The sequence below is a fragment of the Falco biarmicus genome, chromosome 1, assembly GCF_023638135.1.
Source record: "Falco biarmicus isolate bFalBia1 chromosome 1, bFalBia1.pri, whole genome shotgun sequence".
NCBI classification, from domain to species: domain Eukaryota; kingdom Metazoa; phylum Chordata; class Aves; order Falconiformes; family Falconidae; genus Falco; species Falco biarmicus.
The window spans coordinates 51,734,948-51,759,221 of NC_079288.1; the positions used below are offsets into that span (position 1 = coordinate 51,734,948).

Sequence of the window (24,274 nt, forward strand, 5' to 3'; positions counted from 1 at the left end):
TTCTACAGTCCTGTTTCCATTCAAGATGTGACAAGAAGAATCCCAAAAAGATTCAAAGAAGCTTCAGGAAGACTGCACAAAAGCGATCAGAAAACTCCTTTCTGCAACCAGACGCAGAACCGAGAAGGTCATGACAAGACCTGTTCAGTGTCTTTTTCTCTGTTGTTCTTAAATTCAGTGATAGGAAGCCACTGCAACAAACGATCGCATAGAAAACTCTGAGCTTGAAACCTTCTGCACAATGCATTGCATCCACGCAAAACACACTGGAGACATTCCGGCAGAAGCCCTGGAACGATCAAACTTTTAACTCTTGGGAGTTTATTATATAATCATAATATATAATTATTCATCATAATTATCTGCTGTTTAGGGTGGCAACATTTCTCTGTAGAAGCCAGGAGTGTTTCAGGAGCATCACCAAAGACTGTAGAGGACAAGGATTTCAAAGGGCATGCTACTGGCTGGGTGAAGTACCATGGCTAAGTGTTCTGTCCATTCATCTCTACCTCGTCTGCCCTAAATTCATTCTGAGTCAGCTGCCTACGACAGAATGACTGAAAGGATGATGCTGTTTGGCTTCATGTCAGAACAGCAACTATGATGTTTGGAATAATTTCATATAAATTTACTAACTCTAGTTAGATACATCTGGTAAAAGGCCAAATTTATACCTCATATAAATTACAGCAGCTCCATTAATGGGGTTTGCATCAAAGGAATTGCAGCCTTTAACTGCAGGGTCAAATTTCAACCATCTAATTAAGTTTTTTTCTGAGTAGCACATTAGCTACTGACTCTGATGTGATTTTACAATAACAGGTGTGACTTTGATCGTCAACTAGTCGAACTCATGTGATGTTAAAGACTAATTTGATTGCTGAAGTTGGATTATAAAGCACATTGAAAAAGAAGGAAGGTTTCAACAGACAAAACATGAGACAAACAGAGGCTGAGTAACTGGGATTCATTAGTCACTAGAAGGCAGGCTCTGCTACTGGAGAAGCAACAACACATGGGTTGCCTTGGAGCATCCATACAGACGGAACTGATGAGTAACAGCAAGTAACACTTGTTACACAGCTCACTACTTGGGATCATAGTATTAGAAGCTTGCTTTCTTAGTAAATACTTAACAAAACTATTATTAGCTTTGTCCTCCTTTTACTTTATTTTCTTCTCCCAAGGCTTTTTGAGGAGTGGCTCAAGCAGACATTGTGTGGGCTCTATCACCTGCGTGTTTGGGTTTGCCACTGATAGGAACATCTGCTCACATTCCGGCAGGCACATTGATTTGGATATAGCAGACACATACTAATAGCCTGCATGCAGGAACCTAGCTGAAAAAACTCCCTGTGCTGTATCATTAATAAATTCAGTCCACCCATCTTCTTGTTAGGGAGCAAGTGTGAGTGTGCTTATTGTCCATCCCTTTGGCAAGCCTCCTGCCACCTTCCTGCCTCCCCCCAGCATGGAAAAATAATTCTAAAATAGGTCATTTTATATTAAAATACATTTTCCAAGCAATATTCCCCTGGGGCTCTTCATATGAAGAGCATCTTTTGAACTGGATAAATACTGTTCTGCTATTTCCCAATACCAAATGCACGTGTTTCTATGATAACGGCCAAGCATGGTCCAGCTGGAAGCAACTGTTAAAGTAAGCCGTTTAATACAAGAGTATTTCTGAGGGAAGGCTCCCAGGACTTGCGATAGGATATTACCTGCTTTTATTGCACTGTGAGTGGTGTAAGGTGGTCCCATAACCTGAAGTTTGAATTGTTCCTTTTAAGTTGTGGTGTACACTGAACCCAGCCAAAATGTAAAGACCCCTCTCCTCAAGAAAGGGCAGCCCATCTCTCTGTTAACAGTTTCTATGCCTGCTACACACAGAGGAAACCGCTTGTCCCTTCCATTTCTTACGCATCAAGCTAATTCAGACTTAAGCAATCAATAAAGGCTGGATTAATTCCTAAGTGTCAAAAGCACATGCAGCTGAATTGGTGAAGTTAATCCTTCTGTAATACCCATTTGTTAAAACCTTCCTCTGCATCTCCTGATGGAGCTTGCTTGACTTCTCAGGAAATGAACAGCTTTTACTCCTCAGTCATAGTTTCAGTGCATCCTCATGCATTTCTCACACCGTTAGCACATGGCCAAAACTACAGGCTGAATTTGGCCCCATGAGCCCTATGTTCTCCGGCATGAGCTAAACAACACAAATTCTGCACAGTTCTGATGTGAAGTGACCACGTGCAGGTATGGCTCTTCCAAGTCTATTCAGCCCTTGGTTGAGGCAGGTGACAGCACATTTGCTATTAGTAGTGTTCACTCTTATGGCATGAACAGGTTTATTTGAAGGACCAGAGAGCAGGCAGGGCCAAAAAGCCTAGTCCTTTACTGTGCCACACCACAGCCTGGGGTGACCCTTTGAAATATCACCTACCTTTTCTGTGAAAATGCCTTTGGTGCCACAACTAAGAATTGTCAAATGTTGCTACAGCTGCATTTGTACCTGGGATACTTGTCCCTGCAGACTGGATGGAAACTGGTGCATTACCTTTGGGTACTGAAACAGGGGATCTTGTAAGGCTGCTGCTTAGCCCGAGCAGAAATCTGGGTTCTCAAACTTATGCAGACCTTCATAACCTGTTTACTGGCTTTTAACAGATACTCCCTAATTATTAACCTCAAGGGGAAGATTAACATTTTCTTTTCATAAATATGGAGATGCCATGGTGTGCTGCAGCATTATAAAAGAAGTTCAGCACTTGTGAAATCCCAGCCTTTCAGGGTGGAATAATTCTGTCATTTTGTTTCCATACAGCTCTTCTCAGAGCATCATCTTTCTGACAAACATTTTATCACATTACTTTACCCCTTCCTACACCCCCCAGCATGCTTATTGTATTTTATCATTTTCCTAATGACTCATCTCTAAAGCAAAGTCTGTCAACTGTGTGAAGTTTTTAGTGAAACTGATGCTTCAGAGGAACAGAAGTGATATTAGTGACAGCGACCCTTTAGTTCATTAAACGTTAAGGGCTGATTATCCTTCCACATTTTCTAGCCTAAGGGCTAACTAACTCCCCAACAGCCAAACTATGTCTAGGAGAGCTGAGACGGGATGATTTATAGGACTTTCACACCTCTCTGCTTCCTGAAGTTGGGACCTGGTGGTATTTAGTTCGTTCCTCAGTGCCCAAAGGACATTCTAAAAGCTGCTCTGAATAGTAGCTCCACCAGCCTAAGAAAATGGGGACTTGCTAAAATGCAACAGTGCCCTGTCCACATCATCTTCTTTGCTAGAAGATTTTCTGCCTAGTTTGTTAGACTGACTTTCGAGGTACACTCTGCTGTTCGACCCTAGTTTTGGAAATACTCCGCAGTCCCAGATCTGGAGCCCTGTGGAAGGGAGGGCCTGTTCCCTCAGCACTCGGCAGCCACGCTGCCTTTTGGACTAAGATCCCACTGGCAACACACAGGAGGTAAAGCACCAATTCTTGGACTTCAAAGAGTTCTACAGTTTCCTTACTAAGGCAAAACAACTGCCCTAGAGTAGAAAAATCACTTCCAGTCAGTCTGTCTTTAGGTTAAGGGACTCTGCTCACCCCCAAGCTGACAGATGCCACGTTTCTCTCATACAAACCATGCTCGAGCTCTACCCTCCACCAACAGGAACACTCATCTCTTCCCAAAACCACGTAAAATCAGATTAGCAACCAGTCTACTGTTCTCTTCCTTTCCTGTTCCACCCAGGAAAAAATCCATCCGTCTGAAACTTATGCCCAACCACATATTTTTTTTTGCACACAGATATCAAATTAATTTACTCCTGTTCATGCAAATTTAAAGTAACATCAGATTCCTTTGTTATCCTGTGTTGGATATTCCCACTGTTTCCATGATAACACCTTGATTGATTTTCTCACTTTTCTAGTGTTTTTTTCCATGGAGCACCAAGTCTAGCCTTGCATGTAAAAAGGGGGCCTGGAGCCACTGGAGAATTTCTGAATTAAATCTTCACTGTCATCATTTGAGAGAAGCCATTGCTTTTTATAGTATCCTTTTAAGAGCAGTCATAATGTAGCATAGTATTTGTGTCCTCTATTTGAATTTGTTGTCTTTTTGCATGAAGAGCAGTAAAAATAATTGCACAGCACCTTGTTTCATTTTGCCTTTTTTTTTTATTGAGTTCCCTTTTGAAAACTGAGCCATTTGTTTGTTTGCACATTAGCATCACTGGGAAAGAGATTTTCACCACTAGAATGCAATCTGTGATCCTGATCACAGTAACCAGTATTTGCTCAACTTTCTCCAAACGAAGAGGAAAACCACCTATGCATATAGAAAGCCATCCTGTTCTTCAGGACAACACACCAACTGGTGATAATGGTATGATAATTGTGAAGAGCTGACACTATTAATTACCATCACCAGCAGACTATCAAGAAACAGGTGCCAGAAAATTCAAGCAAACACTGATTACTTTCCAAGAGTTTTAGGAACACCTGGTCCATTTAGCAGGGGAAAAAAAAATGGTCAGAAAAAAGGGCAAATAATATGATCTGCCTTTCCAAAGCTGAATGTTTGGTCACTACTTTCTGCCTACGATTGGTATGTTGTTTTTTCAGACAATAAGAATACATTACCTCTGACTGCAGGCCCTTTTCAAGCATCCTTTCCTACACTTGTTACTGCTGTCCTAATCTATGCTTCAGCTGAACAAATACATAGTTGTAGCTACCTGAACTACTGAGGTAGCTTCGTTAACTCTTGCTAGGCTAGCTAGTAGCTACCAGCCCTTCACGGTACACTGCTCTTCCCCCCATTTGTGGGTGCATGTGCATTAACGTATAGGCACACAAATGAGAGTGCATACATTATTCTTATGTAGCTACAATCAATCTGTAGACAGTATGAATGATATTAAGTTCAGCAATGCTTCTGCTTCCTGGATCAGAAGTTCACCAGACCACAATGAAGATTGCTGTCTAGCCATGTGCTGCATTGAGTTTCCCCCCTTAGTAGTGACTGTGAGTGTGACCGGAGAGAGAGAAGAAATATCTCAGTTCAGAATACACTCTTCTTATGATCCTGTTCTAAAAAAAAATTCTTGTCTACTGCCTCAGCAGAATATTTTCATTTCCAAGGCTAGACAACAGTGATAAAACCCAGCTCGGAAAATGAATTGTTATCATTTGCCAAGTGATAAAAGTTTAAAGTCTCAGCTCAGAGCTGGTCTCCACTATGTTAGCTACAGCTACTAATAATACGTAGAAATGCTAACAGTACAGATAACAATAGTTTAACAAAGCACTGGGGTGTCTGTTTGTGCCCCCTCGATTAAATCCTCCTTGTCCTTCTAAGTGAACTGCTTTTAAAGGGAGGAAAGCAGACAAGGAAGTGAGCAAACTCGCCTGTTATTACCACATTTTACTAATGTATAATAAATATAGTAAGATGAATGTCAAAAGTAATGGGTGTTGCTAACAATTGCAACCACAGCTGTAATGGATGCAGACTCTTGTTCCTGGATCATTTAAAAATAAATAAATGACAGGATCTCCCTGGATGTCTGGTTGATACCAGCTGTGGTACTAAGTTTTCTAACACAGGATCACGGAGTTACAGATCAGGGGGGCGGGGGAAAGCAAGAATTCACTCTGTCCTCTGTGGACATGTCTGTAGCACCCTGACCGAAATTTTTACAGCAATTTATTATAATATTTGTGATTGTTGGCATTCTTCCCTCCACTTAATTTTATTTTCCCCAAGTACGCGTGTCTACTGCTGACCAAGGACAAATTGAGGCAAAATGCTATTATGCTGGTTCTTAGTCATTACTCCCTTGGTCTCCACCTTTCCCTTTGTCTCTCTCCCCCACACCCTGCATGGAGTTGCAAGTGTTGGCAGTGTGCTTTTTCACTATTTACTCAGCAGCGTGCTGACACCTCTGCCCTTCCAGACCTGCTGCCACTTTACAAACGTGAACTCTCAGCCATAGACTCCAAGAAACAAATCACTCAACTTTAATAAGTAACTGATAATCTGTGATTAATTTAACTACTACATGTGTTTGTTTCTATAGAACTGTTACTGAGTTCAAAGTCCATGTATAGAATAAAACAGATTATACACAGCCGTCTTCTATTTTTACTATTTGCAGAAGTAAACTGTGCTCAGACATGCTCTCAAAGGCTTTTCCTACTGGAACATAATTAAATTTCATTCAGAACATACCCAGATCTTGTTTTCCCCCAGTAGATATTAACAATCTTTGTTTTATTCTGACTCTCAAGAAGATTACGTTTACCTAAATGATCCAATGTAAAAGACCAACCACTGGATCCGGTTAGACCTCTTGTCACTTAGTACTGAGGCTTACAATTAGGGCACCCAATTTGTATCCAAGGTTAATACAGAAACAATCCTGGGCTACTTTTGTTACCTTTCTACTTTTCCATAATAATGTCTAAGTACTGCCAGTAACAACACAACCAATTTTAAAGAATTTAGCACAAATAGAACCAGTTCATAACCCTGTAGGGCAGGTATGAAAGTTTTATCAGCTATGAAGTCATTACATGCCATTAGACAATATCAGCTTTTAACACAGAATTGCTCTTAAATCCACAAAAGCAATAGATTCAGCCTATGCCCTACCTTAGCCTTTAATGTGTGAGTTACATAGAAATGATGTGCTGCTAGAAGCACAGTCATCCAACTTACAAAATTTTGCTTTGTTTGTAGCTGTAAGACTGTGAGCAGCTTGCTTTTACTCCTACATCAGTGACGATTTCACAGACAGTTCTTAATATAACTAGCTTCTCCTTAGCTTTGGCTGCATGTGGCAGAGAGGGTTTATGTTGTTAAAAATAAAGGTGGCAGTAACAGTTGTAGGACCCAAATCTGACAAATTTTACTACTGCAAACATATTTTGCTAACGATATCTGCCTAACTCTAACCTAGCACTTGCTGGACTGTCTTCAGCTGATGCTGTAAGTTTGAGACTTATAAAAACACTGCCTTCTGTCTGTCCTGGCCTTGTAAGATTAATTAAAAGCCATCGTTCTTAATGCCGGGCTGACCCTGGTTGGGCATCAAGATCCAAAAATATGTAAGTTTTGGGACCAGTCACCCTATGAAAACGTATGCATACTCTTCTGATTGTAAAAGGAGTTGAAGAGAAGATGCAACCCTAAGAAGGGAAAACATATGTTGAAAAGACTCAGGAGACATCAGCCCAGTTTGGAGGAGGGAAACTGAGTCTCAATGGATGGGGAACAGTATCTCGCAGATAATAAACTTTCAAAATTTCAGAGAGGAGGGGAGGGGGAATATGCAATTATATAAACAATTCCTAAGATGCTGACACCAGCCTGTAAAAAATTCACCACAATTCTTAAGCTCATAGGGTTATTCTAGTCAATCAGATGTGATATCAGCAATGATTTTTAGACCTTTTAAGGGTTGTTTATACTTAGTGCAATCTTTTGTATAGACATATTCCCAGGGACTTGAAAAGAAAAACAAAAAATTATTGTGCAATTTCAAGAAAGCTCTTTGTCCTAACACTTGTCATTACACAATCAGAATGGACTTTTTCTTAATTTTAACACTTTGAAGACAATTAGGTAATTTGAAAGGCTGAAACCTGCTATCTTCATTCACGCAAACAAACCTTACTCACAAGGATCATGACCTCACTTCATGGGATGGTCTGCATGTACAGGTGAGGTCTTTAATTTTTGGACCTTTCTTACATCACCCTCCCTCAGTGTGCATTAAGCTTGTAGACAGGGCATGTCAAGCGTGGTTACAAAAAACACTGTTCCTCCCCCTCCAAAAAAAACCCAAATAAAAACACCCCAAAACAAAACACAAAAGGAAAATAATAAAATCAAGAAAAGAGCCTTCTTCAAAGAACTTTATTATTTTGTACCATCTCCAACAGCAGGTGCCTTCAGACTACTCAATCTCATCCTTTCAGCCCCTTTCAAGCTGCTACATGCTATTGGAAAACTGGACATTATCTTGTCAAAGCCACCTACTTCTGGCCCATACTCTCAAACTTTGTTCTTTCTAAAGACAGCTATAAAGCCAGGCTTAAACACACTCCAGATTAAGTAAAACTCACAAAATTCCATTTGAATATAACGACAACATATGTATCAGCCTAGACATCACACCCAGCAGTAGGATTTACAATTCTGCAAGACAGAAAGCAAACCTTTCTCCCTTGCCAACACTCGAGGCACAGCTGAACAAAAGCAGTTACAAAACCGATTCACTGTAATGGGCACTTTCAGTTTGCAGTTTGTGTAACTCAGCATAACTTCTCCCCCAGTAAACATCAAATAACTTTAAGGTCATCTGCAGCCCATGCTACCACGACAGACAGGCAGTTTTAGCGTGGAGGTCCCAGGAAAAAGCTCAGCTTACTTCTAGGGGGAGAAACACCAGAGCTCTACCACCATTCCCCAGCTGAAGATTCCCTGGAAGTAAAGCGATAGGAGGAGAGAAAAATCCATATAATATAGGCAGATCCAAAGCCGTGCGTATAGGAAGATTTAATTTAAATGCCCCCTACAGGACAGGCAACTGGCTTCTGAGGAAACCCTGGCTCGCCAAGAACTGCAGGGATCACTGCATGCAGCTAACGGGAGAGAAGTTCCCACCGTGTAGTCGTGGGAAAGAGGAGTTTGTACCGTTGGGTGAATAGACAGGGGAATACTGAGCACGAGGTTATTATCTCCACACGTGACGTTAATGAGAGTCTTCCTGGAATCTACTGTGCAGTGCTGGTGGCCAGCAAGGCCAGCGGCGGGGGGCTTGGAGAAGAGCAGCCAAGCCCCTTCTCCTGGGGAGCATCTGCATTCTAGGGAGAGACCCAAGGAACACGGTCTATTTATCTCATCAGAGACAACCTTAAGTGGCTATTTAATTACTACCCTTAAATACTTGAGCACGGAGAGATGATCTGAGACTAGATAGCTATTTAATCTGACAGACAAAAGACATTACAAGATCCAGTTGCTAGAAGATGAAGTCAGAAGAGTTCAAAGTGGGGAAAAAAGATGCCAACAACGTTTAACAATGAGATTAACAATCAGAGCCAATTATCCAGGAATGTAGTCAATCCCCCGTTGGTGGAAGTCATTAAATCAAGACTGAAGAGGCCGGTGGGCTGGCCCTGGGGCTCCCTGCGGAACAGAATAGCCTGTGCTTTACATTACAGAAGAGACTATGGGATCATGGTAATTCTTTGTGACTCTAACAAACTGGCCAGCAGCATCGTTACCTTCTCCCGAGAAAAAGAGAAGGATAAAGGGGAAAAGTATTAACACAGCCAAGGCTTGCGTGGGGCACAAGAAGCGGGCTGAGGGCGGACAATACAAGCCACAGGCCGGGAGCGGGCAAGACCACCCGCAGCGCCGCCACCACCCCGGCAGGAGGAGAGGGCCCGCCCGGGACCCCAGCCCCGGCGGCTGCAGCCGGCAGCGCAGCTCCCACACGGGCGGTCACGGCCGGCCGAGCCGCCACATCCCGGCGCGGCGCCCCCAGGCCGGGCTCCGGCAGCCCCGGGGAGAGCCCTGCGGCGGCACATCGCTACACCCGCACGCCTCTCGCCGTGCGGCTTCACCCCGCCGAGGCGGCGGGAGCGGGCGGACCCCGGGGGACGCCCCTTGGCCGCGAACCCCAGCCGGGGCGGCACAAAGCGGGGGGCCGGGGCAGCCCCCCGCGGCGGCGGCGGCCTCCGGGACACCTTCCGCGCTGCGACACCGCGGCCGCCGACACGTTGCCGTGGCGACCGCGCCGCTGCCGCGGCGACCGCGCCGCGCATCCCCCCGGCCCGGCCCGCCGCAGTCCCCCGGCCCGGCGCGGTGGGGCACCTGGTTTTCATTTTTTAAGTTTTCCGCGCTCCCGGACACGCAGGAGCCGAAACCACTTCCAAGCGCCGGGAAAAATCAGCAGCGGGTCAGCGAGGCCCCTCGGACCTGGCCCGGCCCGGCCGCCCCCCGCCCCCGGGGTCTCCGCTCGGCGGGGCGGCCGCAGCCCCCGCCCGCCGCGGGGGGGTCACCGCCCCCCGGGCCGCGCTACCGGGCACGGCTCGGCTCGCCCGGCACCCCCGCGCCGGGCCAGGCCGGCACAGCGAGGCAGCCCCCGCCCCGCCACCCCGCCGGCACCTGTCCCCGCACCGACACCGCTTCTCGCCGGCGCCGAAAAAACTTGCCGGGGGAGCATGTGCGGAGGTGCTCGCCCCCCCCCCGCGCCCCTTACCTCCGCGGCGGAGCCCGGGGAGCCGCGGGCACGCCGCCGCCGCGGGCAGGGATGACCTTGCGGAGAAATTCATCATCCGGGCAGGAAAACAAGCCCTTCCTCGGGCCGTGCAGCGCGGGAGGAGGGCGGGCGAGCGGAGGGAGGAGGGCTCCGCGGTGGCGGACCGCCCCGCCGCGGGGGCAGGAGGGACGCGATTCGTGCCGACTGCGGAGGGGCCGCGGGGGGCTGGGGCAGCCCGGCCCCGGCCAGCCCCCGCCGCCGCCCGGGGAGCCGTGGGAGCGGGCGCCTCCCAGCCTCCCGCCGCTGCGGCTGGCGGCGGCTTGGGGAGGCGGCTGCGGCGCCGGGCCGGGGCCGGGCTCCCCCCCCGCGGCCTCAGGGAGCGCGGGGCAGCCCCCGGGGGCGCACCTCGCCCCCCCGCACCCCGCTCAGCCCCCGCACCCCGCCTCAGGCCCTCCCAGGTGCGGCGGCCGCGGGGCACGTACCTGCTTCCCGGGAGGCACCGCCGGCTGCCACCAGCCCCGCCAGGGCCTCGCCCGGCTTTTGTAGCCCGGGCGCTGGGGTCTCCTGCCCTCCGTCAGGCGCTGGGGGCCCGCGGGCCCCTCGGCAGCCCCCCGGCAGCGCTCGGCACCCCCAGAGCCCCGACGGTGCAACGGGGCTGGCGCCGCATCGCCTCCGCCGCCAGCCGGCGCTTCCCAGCTCCCCAGCCAAGCCTACAGGCTCAGCTGCTCCGCGGCGGAAGGGCTGGACCCGCACCCCCCGAACCCGCCGGCTCCATCCACCCTGGCCAGCCGAGGCGGAGCGCCTGCACCCGGACAGGCACCGCACCCACCGGCCGCTTGCGGGGTTGGACAGATTTCCATGGGGAATTGCGGTGTATGCGAATGCCGATCGGCTCTTGTCACGCTGTCGGTTTGGGTGATTGTGTTTGATAGGCAAACCTGACTTTCTGTACGAAGCGCTGCCCTGTTTGCCTGCAAAAAAAAAATAAAAAAAAATGGATCCAAGCACAAATATTAGCAGCAAAAGACATTGTGGGTTAGGACTCGGTTGTCTGGAAGCCTTTGAACTAATTTCAGTTTATTCCCACCCGTGTGGAATTTTCTCTCTCTCTGCTGCAATCGCAGAAAATGGTTCTGCAGTGCCCAGAGATTCAAGTCAAGTACAGGTTTTCAACCGGGAAGATTTTAACTCTTCTACCTTCCTTTAGGGATAAATAGCATCAGGATTTCCAAAACTATAGGACAAGCTGTGAGAACTCTGCTGGAATATGAAAAAGATTGAGGGGGAAAAAGAACAGTTGACTAAAGGACCTAAGAAAATATATTTTTATTTAATCACTAATCATCGTAAATATCAGTGAATCCTATTCCCTTGATCCATATGAGTGTACCCATATTTTTTCACTGCTCTGCAAAACACCTTCAGGCTTAGTTATTGATCCTAAATATCTTTGACTCATGGGTTAAGCGATCATGAAAAATGTCTTACATTTCCTACTGTGTCATCTGTAATTTCTTCCCCAACACTGGCCACTAAGATCAGCACATATTTATGTAACAGCAATTCCTGAATGTGGCTTTCAGACAGTTACTTAACCATGGAAAATGTAAGAGATGTTTTCAATATTCACCAACAATAAATACTTTTTTACATGTACCAGAACCAAAATGGCAGTAATCTTAAGAGCCTGAACATCTCAAGCAGATGGGAACCTCACTGGAGGGTGGGGAGTGTGGAGAGAGCGTCAAACCTTACCAGGAAAAGGAAAACATTTACAGCACTAGTGCAGGCAGGGGTTCCCGGCAGCTCTTCTTTACTTCATTCTCTTCCACGATCTTGCTGCATTGTTGGTGCTCTGGAGGGCTGTATAGCCTGGCCCTCATCCTGCTCGTGTCTGAATCAGGAATACAGGTTGGCAAAGTCAGTATTCAACTCCTCTTCATTATTCTGCTAAATGACCTACTTTTAAAGAAACATTGCCAAACTTCCTAGAATTAATCCTGCTTCCATTAACATTACTACACTGAAACTTCCCCTTTTTCGATAAAGAAGAAGAAAGGCTGGATGATGCAATTTCCTTTTGTCAGCTATTGTACTTTTACGATGAGGTAGCCATAGGCACTTGCAGATCTTGCCACTGCAAGGACTTCACGGGACTTCAGGGACTGCTCAGTGAGGGACAGCCGCAATTAGTGTAGTTTTCCTAAACTTTTCTAAACATAGAGTTCCTTATCTGGATTCTTGAAAGACACCCTTTCTGATAATAATACCCCCCTTAGCCTGAGATACTAGAATTGCAGTCTTGTTAACCAGTTAATTCTGCAAGCTAGCCAAGCTTCTTGATTCCTTTAATGTAGCTTTAACACCCCACTGCCATCTTTTCCTTTCTGTGTCTTTCTCCTCCTGTCCAAGTTACTGAGAAATATTAACACTATTCCCTTCGACAGCCATCATCCCTGCGCAGGAAGAAATAACCTGCCGCAGAAAGGTAAGAATCAGGCTTGTCTCTAGGCAGCCCTTATTTGGCTCTGAAATCATTTGCAAAGCAAGGGATTTCAACTCTTTTAGTATCCATAGCTATTACTTTCCTCTTCTTTGGAAAACAACTTTGAGATTAATTGAAATGGAAATATGGTAGGATTTTCAAAGGTATGTAAGGTATGACAAGGCTGTCAAGCCTTGAAAGTCACAGCAATTAAGAGTCATATACATTCAGCTGGAAAGACTGGGAAGCTTTTCTATGGGCTATTGTGCCCTTCCTATTTCAGGGTTGTGAAGCACCTTCAGAGCATGCGGAGGACTCAGGCCCAGCATCTGCAGGAAGGGAGCAACTGTAATTCTGAAGCAAAAAAGAGAGGGGTTGGGAGCTTTGTTTGCTCCAAGCCCCTCCATGCCCATGCACTTCACAACTGGTGCCCAAATATTTTCCTGCCAAGTTCAGATAAACATTTCCTTCTGTCTGTACAGAATTACTGAGAACCTGCATGCTGCTCTCAGCAGCCATAGCTGAGCACTCGAGCTACTTGTCTGGTGGACAAGGAAATCCAACAGGAACAAAGAAGTAATGTGACTGAAATACAGCTCAACTAATAATCTTTTCCCCATGCCCGGTAGGCCATGGATGCCTTTGTTTCCAAATGCAATGATGACCTAGGAGAAGAGGCTAAGAAGAGGCATCAAAGAGACTCAGATCATTACAGAAATTGGTTAAGGTGATGAAGTGTACACATGCACTCTGGGCATGGTCACTTTATTTATGAACTCTTCTCATGTACCTGTTTTTTCTCCTATGTCCTTTTCCCTGAACCACAGCCTACCATAGAATGGCTTCATTTGATACCTCACGCAATATTGGTACTAAAGACCTCTAAACCATTTTCCAAACCCTGTTATGAGCTCTGAACATCACTACCTGCTGTTAGGATAGTCTAAAGAAGTCATCATAACTCAACACACCAATGTGTCACCCTATCAATGCAAACCCCGTATTTAGATTATTCTGGTTTATTTGAGTTTTTAACTCATTCACTTGATCACCTGAGTCATGGCCACTTTACTACTATTTTCCCCCGTCCTTTTGTCTGTTTCAATCTCCAGCTATATACATTTGTTTCACATTAACTTTTTGTAGGTCTTAATGCAGAAAGGCACTCATACTGAGGGCAGCACACAGATGGTTGCTTAGCTTTAAGCATTGTGCTTAGCACTTACTAAAGTCAGTGGAACAGGCTTAAAATTAAGTGTGTGCATAGGTCTCAATAATGTCAAGAATAATAAAGAATTAAACCTTTTAAACTTGCTAGTATTGACCAGAGTGAAAGCATAAATTTAACTGTGGAGGGATTATCTTTTGATATGTATTAGTCCAGAGCTCATGGCAACAGGAGCCTGGATTTTCTAGGAGCTGCCAGAATACAATTAACTGTCACAAATGACAACCACACTTCTGCAGTGCCTTTGAAGGCTCTTGTAGAATGTTTAAAAATCTCATCTTCAAACTATATCACCATCTGGCTCAAAGAAAGTAAGTTACTTACTGTAGTTGAAAAAAGAGGCAATGACTTTTTAAAATAAGTAGTGGTATAACATGTTGAGAAGGTGTGTAATTGGCCTAAATTGGTGTAGTTTTGCTTACTTCAGTAGTGATACACAAATTTACATTGGTGTGGATGAGGCCTGTTGTTTACTGCACTGCTTCTACCATATTTCTCAATATATTTTCAGTTTTGATGACGTTGGTACCAACTTTAAATTCTATAGAAGCTTTTTTTTTTTTTTTTAATGCAGTATCTTTCATGTCTTCTTTAGGCAAAGTAGTTAAGGGTACTTCAAAAAGTAAATAAAAGCAAAACATTTCCCTAGCAAAACTCCAGTTGAAGATGGAACTGAAAACAGCAATGAAGAGCAAACTTGTGAATACAATCATTTAGCATTTGTATTTTTGTGAAGGCACTTACACCTTTGCTTCCCATTAACATGAAAAACAAGTGAATGACTGGATGAACAAGTTCATTTGGGACTGGGAGCTGAGCCAGAAAAGGTACGAGTCCTCTGGCGTGATAGCTGCGGTGAGCAGCTGCACCATTAGAGACAAACGTGTCAGGGAAGAAAACAACACATGAGGTGACGTGGTGCGTGTGTTTTGTGATCATGCACTTTCTGTATAACCAGAAGAGCAGAGCAAATATTCGTTCCACATGTTAACAGCATCTCCCTCTCCCTTTACCTCTCACGTACCTAATGGGCTGTACTGGGCATCTCACAAATGGATGTGCTGTTCAGCCACGGTAATAACACTCCTGGAACATTGGGCTGATAACACAGGCTGGAACTGGCGCTGATAACACAGTTTATGGCCAGAAAGAACAGGTTCTGTTGTTATATTTCCTTTAAGAATGTTTCGCTTAAACTTTATGGTCTTTATAAAAATAAAAAGGGATATAAAGAAACCCGCATGGAACAAATAGTATGCTATTATGAGTGAACTCAGTATTTGGGGTGGTTTTCCATTTCATGGTAGCTCAAAACTGCCATGAATCCAGACACTAGTTGCTGTACCTCAGGCAGCTATGTCAAATTTCAGTTGAAAATATGTAAGGGTGTGACTTTCTACAGTGCTGTGAAAACATCTTTGGCCCTCACCAGGCACCTCTTGACAGTATTTGCTTCTGACTGTGCTGTGGCGGTCCTCATGGGGAACTTCAACCACCCCAATATGTACAGGAGGGACAGCACAGCAGGGCATGGGCAATTCTGGGCATTCTTGCAGTGCATCAACTTCTTTACTCAAGTGACAGAGGAGCCGATGAATGGTTCTTGCTGGACCTCATACCCACCAACAAAGAGGAGCTCACTGGGACTGTGAAGGTCAAAGGCAGCCTTGGCTGCAGTGGCAAAGAGATGGTGTAGTCTGGGGTCCTGAAGAGAGGGAGAATGGTATAAAGCAAGGTCACAACACTGGACTTCAGGAGAGCAGAGTTTGACACTGTCAAAGATCTGGTAGTAGAATCCCACGGGGTAAAGCCATGGAGGGAGGAGGGGCCCACGAAAGCTGGTTAATATTCAAGCATCACCTCCTCCAAGCTCAAGAGCAGTCCATCCCAATGAGGAGGAAGTCAGGCAGAACGCCAGGAGGTGTGCATGGATGAACAAGGAGCTTCTTGCCAAGTTCAGACACAGAAAGGAAGCATACAGAGGAAGGAAGCAAGGACGGGTAACCTGACAGGAATACAGATACACTGTCAGAACATCCAGGGGGGAAGTTAAGACAGCTAAAGCTCAGCTGGAATTGAATCTGGCTAGGAATGTCAAAAACAACAAGAAAGGCTTCTACGGGCACATAGGTAACAAAAAGACAACTAGGGAAAATGTGGGTCCATTGCTGAACGAGATGGGGGACCTGGTTACACAGGACATGGAAAAGGCTGTAAGGATGCCTTCTTCACCTCAGTCTTTACTAACAAGACTGTCCTTCAGAAATCCCAGGTCCCAGAGACCAGAGGAAGTCTGGACCAAGGAAGACAGTGTCGGTGGATGAAGATCAGGTTAGATAATGCTTAAGCAGAGTGGACATACACAAGTCCATGGGCCCTGACAGGAGGCACCCACAACTGCTAGGGCAGCTGGCTGATGTCACTGCAAGGTCACTCTCAATTCTCTTCAAATGATCATGGTGACGGGGAGAAGTACCTGAAGACTAGAGGAAAACAAATACCACTCCTACCTTCAAGAAGGGCAGGAAGAAGGACCCAGGCCAGTCAGCCTCACCTGAGTCCTTGGAAGATGATGGAGCAGCTAATCCTGGAAACAGTTTCCAGGCACATGAAGGATCAAAGTCATCAGGAATAGCCCATATGGCTTCAACAAAGGGAAGTCGTGCTTGACCAACTTGATAAACTTCTATAGTGAAATGACTGCCTTGGTAGATGAGGAGAGAGCAGTGATTATTGTCTACCTAGACTTCAGGAAGTCTTTCAACACTGGCTCCCCTAAGATCTTCATAGAGAAGGTGATGAAGTGTGGGCTGGATGAACAGACTGTGAGGTTGGTTGAATAGCGGCTGAATGGCCATGTCCATAGGGTGGTGACCAGTGGCCAGTCTAGTTGTAGGCCAGTCACTAATGGTATAACCCGGGGGTGAAGACTGGGTTAATACTATTAAACATCCTCATTCATGACCTAGATGATGGAGGAGAGTATACCCTCAGCAACTTTGCTGATGACATAGGTCTGGTAGAAGTGGCTGATACGCCAGAGGGTTGTGCTGCCATCCAGAGGGACCCTGACAGGCTGGAGAAGTGGACTGACAGGAACCATTTCAGCAAGGGGAAGTGCAAAGCCCTGTGCCTGGGGAGGAATAACCCCAGGCACTAGTACATGATGGGGCCGAACATCTGAAAGGCAGCTTTGCTGGGAGGGTGACCAAGAACTGGCACAGCTGCCCAGGGAATCTGCAGAGTCTCTGTCCTTGGAAACATTCAGAAGCTATGTGGGCATGGTCCCAAGCAGCCTGATCTAGGTGGCCTTGCTTAAGCAGGGGGGTTGGACCAGATAACCTCCAGAGGTCCCTTCCAACCTCTATTAGTCTGTGACTCTCTGATTCCTTTGGTATGATGGGAACCTTTGGTCAATGTATTGTCACACTTATGTTTTCACCCTTAGTGTCTATGTAGTACATTTAAGCATGATTAATTTCACATTCTGCTATTCCTATTTAACACATACTCTGTATATTCATTACTGTGATTCTACATGTGAAACAGGCCACACAAAAAAATAACCTTCTCCCTTCTCAACAAATTAAAACAAACCATTTGATGAGTCAGTAATTTATACTGTTTACCTCCTTTTATGTCAACAATACTGAAATCTGGAACAACACATAATCATAATGATTATAGACATAATGAGGTGATTTATTACGTACTCACCACATGGTATTCTGGTGCATATTCAACTGTAAAGATGTCAAATAATACGACTGGAAAAAATATCTGCTCAGACAACCACTGCCTACTGTGAACAAGAAACTAGCGCAGTATTAGATACACGGGGTCTCTGGCTTCGGAGCCCTGTCTCTACTTAAATTATATTGACTGTATATATCAAAAGCCTTTGACATTTTCAGAATTTCAGGAAAAAAGAAAATCAGCCAGGGATTCTTTTAAGGAGTGGTTTTGACTGCTGAAGGTAAATGTAAATGAAGTACTCTCCCAATCCACTTCTGCGATGTGGGACCGCTCTGTAGCTTGTACATTTGTGCTGAGTTTAAGAAACTGTTTGTTCTAATTGAAAGTCTAGTTCTGTCTACTTCCTTGGCTGTGTAAAGTGTTATTCCAGAGGGGAACGTCCTTTGGCAAAGCTACTGCAGCTACTTTCGTACTTCCACATTTTGTCGCACAAGATGGGAACTTCCCACGCTACCAGAAGAATCATTCCCAGGGCCACCACCATGGCTGTTTATGGCTCACAGTTGCCTTCCCTACAACATGGATTGTTATGCTGATTCATACAAAAGGTGAGATGAAAAGCAGGTGTAATAGGTGCTGCAAGGTGAGTAGATAAATAATGGATAGGTGTAAGCATCAAGAATAAGTACCACGAACAGCAGAGACTGGACATGAAGAGAAAAGAACTGAAGAGGACCAGAGGCTCTTGTTTAAATATAAAGAATGCCATAAATCTGAGAATAACTACATATAACATAGGTCAGCCTAGAACCAGATGCTCAAAAAGAAAAAACTCCAAACCTGGAATGAAATCACATGTCAATATGATCTCTAAACACACCAGTACCTCGTTGGAACAGAAACATTCATTTACATTCATTTCAGGCAGCTGATAAAACAAAAAATCAGGTGTTTGTGTTTCCTGCATATATTCAATAATTTTCACCAGAATCTTACTGACATATGGTCTCAACTGTCTGTGATGCAACTGTGCATTGTGAAGCAGCATTCCTGGCTATCATCTTTAAATTTGCCTGTGCACCCATTATTCCTGAATTCTATATAAAAAATTTCTGATTTACTTTCTCTTGGCCATTCTTTGTGTTGTTGTGTCTATCATCATCATCTATCTATCAGTCATCCATCTATTATGTTGTTTCATCTAAAATAAGTCAGAACTTTCCAGATTTTTTGCCATTTCACGCATCTATTTCAGAAACAGGTAATTAAGTGCACTATTTATCTGAATAAATAGAAACAATATATTTGGCTAAAAAAGCTTAGTGGTGGCTCAGTTGTGCCCCAGTGTAGCTGTTTCTAGAAGCTGAGCTTGATCTCGTTTTGCCCTTTTTCCTCCTTTTCTCACCACAGAAGTAACTATTTCGGCTTGATCAAATTACCTGATTTTACAGTTCCTCAATTTAAAGTAGGTCAGGCCCTGTCTTCTGTTTCTCAGGATTATTTTCTGTTTAAGCTTCCACGCGTGCTGTAAACAGCTCAGTCCATTGACGCTGGACACCCTCCCCTACAGACCCAGTTAGCCCCGGCCGGAGGGCTGCCCGAATGGCCGTGCTGCGCCTTCCCCGTGGGCTTCCCCAAACCGGCTGCACCACGTTGCTCGCACTGGCTTCATTTCACTCAAACGGACAAAGTTTGCCTGGAGTTTCTCCCTCCCTCTTTGTCCTTGTAACGCTTTCTGCTAGGCTTATTGTCCACTTTTCCTTGGTTAATACCCCTTGTAAAATCTTTCCTTGCTACAGGGACCATCCAAACTGTCACTAACAGCAAGGATGTGAGTTACTCAAGCCAGGACTGAACTGATTCATCTGGGATATGTACAGGGTCCATTCTATATGATTTCAGCATTTTTATGACCTGTGAACCTATGGAAAGGATTTTGAGATGGGCTTTCTGCAGTATAGACCATCACTGTTTCCCATGCAAATTCTGAAAAAAAAAAAATGTCCATTTTGACTGTTGGTGAATTGCATTAGGGGTAGCAACATGGTTGCTTTGCCTGCATATTCTTTAAAGGTGTTTTTTCCCTCCAGAACATGAGCTAGTCAAGGTTCAGTGATTTGTGGGTAGATTTGGAAGATACCTGTCTCACAGCTGTCGAGGAAAAAGACATTTTCCTGTCATTCCTAAGGAAATGTATGGGTACCAAAAATTATCTTTGAGTTTAGCACAACTGACACTGAAGTTTCTAGGTGATTTCTTACTGATTTCAGTGGACAAGGCAAAAATAAAAGAATAAGTCACAGGTGGCAAATGAAAAAATGTTTTACTTCCCATTTAAAGCCAACATTCCTTAAAGTAATTTCAGAAGAGCTTGATCTTGTCTTTGAGCTAAAAAATCTTCAGACTCCTGTTAACTAGGGAAAAGGGGGAGGGAGAAATAGCTGAAAGTAATTCTAATCATTTTATATTATCTTGCCTACTGATAACATACTTGAATGGTGTTCAGCGTGGAAAAAAAAGTAATTTCTGCATCCACATCTAATGGGAATTTAATGTCACATTGCTTTATGACAGAAGGTTTGATTAATTAGCGACATTCTGAACTCAGAAACTGATGGTCTGTGAGTTTAGCTCAGCTCTAGAAAGCCATTAATGTAAAAAAACCCCACTGACTTGGTATTTATTAATTTCTGTCTATTCCTTCAGAATTCACGTTCAAGAAAATAGGCTCAGCAGGTATGCATTACCAACAGTCACAACCACACATCCTTGGCTTTGACCACATATACCAGACTTCATATCATCACGCAGAGCTAAGGAGCCCTCACACGCAGTGTCACTCTGGGACTTGCAGTCTTTGTTATTCTAAGTATGAATTGGATAAGTAGCGGAAAGAAGGAGTGAATGAATGAATGAATCAATGTGCATTTGGGCCCATTTGCAAAGCTAAGCTGTAGTCCAGCAGTGTGCCTTCCTACAATTCCTAGTACTGGGACTACACGTATACTAGGTGAAACACTAGCTGTGATGTTTGATATGTGCTGTGGAATTTTTCCTTTTCATGAAAGTTCAGTTTAAATACTGCTGTGCAACACTGAAGGAATGACAGAATAAAAAGAAAGCAAGCCACTTCTCTCCAGCATTCAGGATGTCAAAACATTCAAGATAAGTCAAAATGAGATGCTCGGAGTAGCATCCACCTTTTATCCCACATCAGGGCTAAATTACAAAACATCTCACTTCCATAGACCAACCTTAAGTCTTATCTTCCAATTCTGTTCCAACCTGTCATCTACCTGTCTGAGTCCAGTCACCTCCTGTGTCCTTTTCCTTTAGAACTGGTAGAGTATAAGGCATCTTCTACTAGGGAAGACATTATAACCTCTTCTTTTGAAGCAGTATTGATTTCTCAAAAGATGCTAATCTTCTCACCTGGGCATGAATGCAAATGCATTTTAAAGTGTAGCTTACCTGATAAAGCTGTTGTAAGAATCATAAAATCTCTTTCCCTAACATAGCAGAGGTAAGACAAATTTCTTGCTGAAGGTCAGTCGAGTATTTCAGGCATATTCTGGGGTAATAGCGCAGGAAGAGAAAGCATTTCACTGTTGCCTCCATGACATAAAGTCAGGCATTATATCTGACCAAATGACTTCAGTTTTTTTGCCTATGATGTAACAGTAAAGCAATAAATATTAATGCTTATGATGTACCTGAAAAAAAACCCCACCATGTGTGCATTTTGTTTTATTGACCTCAGGAAGCATTGTACAGATTAATCAAGAATAATTCTCGCAGTTCTGCTTAGGTACTGATAGTGGTGAAAACCCCCCATATTCCAGAAAGGGATAATATTTTAGAAGGCATAGGATCTAGAATACACAAGCCTGGATCTGCCTTTCATTTACTCCCTTACTATTGTAATTTGCCCTTTTTCTTAGCTGAATATTTAGTGATGTGTAGCTGAAGAGTGTTAAGATCAATGTTGCATGTGTAGCCAAAGGCATTAAATAGCACTTGCTAACATCAACCACACCAAACCACCAGCACATGAAGAGCAAAACCAAACCAAAACCACCCCCAAAAAGCCCCTCAAAACCCCCAAACTGTAAAATGGAAACAAATCACCTAGATGGCTAGCTGAGAGGCTGAATATTTTAGAACAACTTTGTTGAAGATGCACTCGTATGCCTTACTACAGTCTACAAAGTAGTCACCAGAACATTCCCAATATAAATGTGAGTGTTTTGGAGCTGGACAACTCTGAATGTTTTATTGTGCATTTGGGTATGAACTTTTACTAGGCTAACAAATGACTAAGGCTAGCTCAAGTGCTTTGGGAAAGAATTTTATTTATTTATTTTTTTTTACAAATACGAGAAAGACAGAAATGGTTCAGTGGTTGGGACACTGGATTCTGACATTATTTTATATCCATTTGAGGACCACAGACCTCCTTCATGACCCAAGTCAACCCCTCAGGGCCTTGGTTCTCTTTACAGGACAGCTGCAAAAAGAAATCCATAAGCACAGGGCAGGTGCGCAAGAATGACAGAATTGGGAGCAAAGGAGATAGCTCTTTGTCAAACAGGGCTGCTGGGGTTTCAGAGGTTTTTTTTCTTTGTTGCCAAGCTTGCAGTGGAATCTGACATATCTGAGTACTGTGATCACCAGAGCTGACAGAAAGGACTCAGTCTAGATTTGCTTTTTTCAGAGCTAGCATTGTGTGGAACAGCAAGAGGCAGAAAAAAATCAGTGGTAGCCATATTGCCAGTCCATTTTTTACAATATGCAGGATTGATATTTGGGAATAGGAACTACCTGAAACCTGCTTGATATACAAATTGGCTCCTTTTTTAATGGCTAAGAGGTTCTGACAGATTCTCTTGGACTTTGACATTGCTGCACACCAGGCACATGTGAAAGAAGCCAGCCAGCTCAGGCCTAGGACATCTCTGTCCCATCACAGCGGCTTGATTTTCCTCATTCTTGTTGTGAAAGGCTGATCAATCTCCCTACCTGTGATGCTTCTTTACCCAGCTTTCTCTGAACATGGTCCTAAGGCACTGATTTCCACTGTCTCCCAGGAAATAGAAATATTAAAAGCAAAGTACTACAAGAGTGGCATGGTTTGGGTTTAATATTGAGAAAATCTTTTCCAGATTCCCTTAACAGCAGCCCTGGTGGCAGCCTTATGCCCTGGGGCTTTGCAAAGGGAAATCACACATTTGCCCAGACAGCCAAACAAGCATGGCAAAATCCATTTGGCTGTGCTCTGAAGAAGCAGCTGCTGAGTATTAAGGGGTACATATTGACACCATGTTCTCGTGTCAAATAGCACAGAACAGTTTCCCAGCTGGCAAAAAAAAAAGAAAAAAGCCCAGTGGCTTTCCCCCGATCCAGTTGCCAACTCCTCCCAGTCTCCTGCTGCTAGAATAGCCACAAAATCCACTCGTTACTCTAACCCCACTATTAAACACACAGACAGGTCTCACCTTTACAAGTTTCCACCGGATCACAGTTCCCCATGCTCCCATTAGGAATGACCTCAGCCCTCAGGTGTTAGCACCTTTTGCCCTCCCGTCTTTTCCCTATTTGTGCTAAATGCTTATGAATCAGCTGCTGCTTTTTCCCTGCTCTGATGGCATCCTGATGGGATGACTCCAAAATCAAAGGCCTGGGTCTAGTCCTGCCTTCCGTCTCATCATCAGATTCAGCTGGCATGAGATCCTGGATGTGGTCACTGAATAGGATACCAAGGTAGCAAGAAAATAAGGCAAATAAAAATCCTCTTTCCACTATTGCTTCTGCATTGTAGATGAAAAACTGCAAAGCTCTCAGCTGTTATGGCCAATGCTTTCTATGGTTATATACACAAACACACACACACATGCATATATCTATCTATATAACCTTCTAGGCTAAGGTTTTGCATGCCTAACTCCTCATGCTGTGTGACTGATTGCTTCAAAAGAGCCGGACCTACTCATTTTTTTTTAATGCTCGGTACCCCAGATATAACCATGTTGAATTTAAATGAGAATGTTGTACCTGCTCTTCCTGCCAGAGTGCTCTGATCCTGCATCTTGATCAAAGTGAGGCCAACTGGTAACACTGTAAGAAGTCGTCATTATCAGTAAACCAAAATCAATGAATCTCAGGCAATTTAGAGTGGATAAGAATCTGCCTTCAGCAATAGGGAAAGGCTTAAAACTGATCTAAATGGTCCAGGAAGACACAGCAATCCTCAGCAGTCGTAAAGCTGTCATAATGGGCATAATGGTCTTTTCCAACCTTGCTGATTCTATAATTCTGTGAAGCTGAAAGCTCTGGGTGAACAGGGTGGCACTGCCAGGTACAGTGACCCCCTGGTTGCTGCAAAAGTCCTGAGAGATAAAGCAGGTGTCTGCAACTTCAAGTAGTCATGAAACTGCTCCTCCTCTTGCTGGGTATTGAGAGCTGTAAAGAGCAGGGGAACAAGGCAGTGACATGAACCAGGCTGGATCCCAGGAAGACACAGGGAAGTCCCGCCAGAAAAGATTCCTGAGTTTTCAAAAACAACTGTAAATTTTAACTCTTT

General features: G+C 44.5%; 1 protein-coding gene across 6 annotated transcripts in view; it reads right to left on the reverse strand.

The window, feature by feature from the left end:
• The window catches only part of GPRIN3 (GPRIN family member 3), a 51,613-nt gene that overhangs the window by 21,918 nt on the left and 5,421 nt on the right, over nucleotides 1-24,274 (reverse strand). For 2 of the 6 annotated variants that reach the window (XM_056342865.1, XM_056342909.1), the window contains exon 1: nucleotides 10,286-10,626. The gene's annotated coding sequence lies outside the window, so the exon portion shown is untranslated. Of the gene's footprint in view, nucleotides 1-10,285; nucleotides 10,627-10,767; nucleotides 11,069-11,114; nucleotides 11,257-12,040; nucleotides 12,432-23,745; nucleotides 23,809-24,274 lie in introns of those variants that run through there. The other 4 variants (XM_056342884.1, XM_056342873.1, XM_056342903.1 and 1 more) reach the window with 4 other exon arrangements.